The following is a 958-nucleotide window of genomic DNA, read 5'->3' on the forward strand; positions in this document are numbered from 1 at the left end:
AAATAAATAAATTGTCGAGACTAATAGCAGTGAGTAAACACTATATTTAGTTTGCACTGTCTATGTAGATATCTGTTTATCTGTTGTGCAGTGATATAACTCAGTGCTTTTATTATAACATTTATATTGCATTTTAGTTTTTTTTTAAACTTATGTATGCATTTCTTAAAAGCATTTTTTAGTTTAATTCTAAACTGTAATTGACTTTTTCCTACCACATAAAGGAAAACACCATCATTAGTGTAATTAATGTTAGACTATAACAGGTGTCGCAATATGAACAGATTCTATGAATTCAATTAAATAATTAACTATTAAGTAAACTGACCAATTTACACAATAAAATGTGAAAAGTAACAAAGATAAGCTATTGTAAAAAAAAATAGATATAAAAAATAGTCACAACAAAATATTGAATTTTCTTTGTTGGAAGAGCAGCTTGTGTGTTTAAAGTTTGATGGTTTGATGTGGATTTTTTTTTTGTCATTTTCCTTTTTGTATCTTTCTATGTTTGAAACATCATAATAAAGTTTTAGAAAACATTTGAAATAATGGCCACGATTGTGATGCAGCTTTCATGGTGTCCAGTGTCAGCATCGTCCCAGCTCTTTGCATTGCAAATCACCAACGTCATTTTCAGCTCTGTGACACCAGAGACTCACGAGAGAGATTTAAACAAAGAGCCTCCCTTCCATTTAAACAGCCTCACTTTGTTATTCAAGCTTCTGCTGAACAAAAAAAAGTAGTCTCCAGGTTTTAAAGAATTTAAAGAACCTTGATTCCACACAAAACTACCATCGAGCTGATGTTGATTTATGTTGTGTGTGTCCCTTTAAATGTGATAGTATCTCTAAGATGTAGTGTTATGGTCACAAGTGAAGGTTTTCTGAAACATTCAGATTTTGCTATTTAGTCCAAAGTGAATTACATTCAGCTCAGTCAAAGTGTCACCATTAAG

The sequence above is a fragment of the Stegastes partitus genome, unplaced genomic scaffold, assembly GCF_000690725.1.
Source record: "Stegastes partitus isolate 25-593 unplaced genomic scaffold, Stegastes_partitus-1.0.2 Scaffold511, whole genome shotgun sequence".
NCBI classification, from domain to species: Eukaryota; Metazoa; Chordata; class Actinopteri; family Pomacentridae; genus Stegastes; species Stegastes partitus.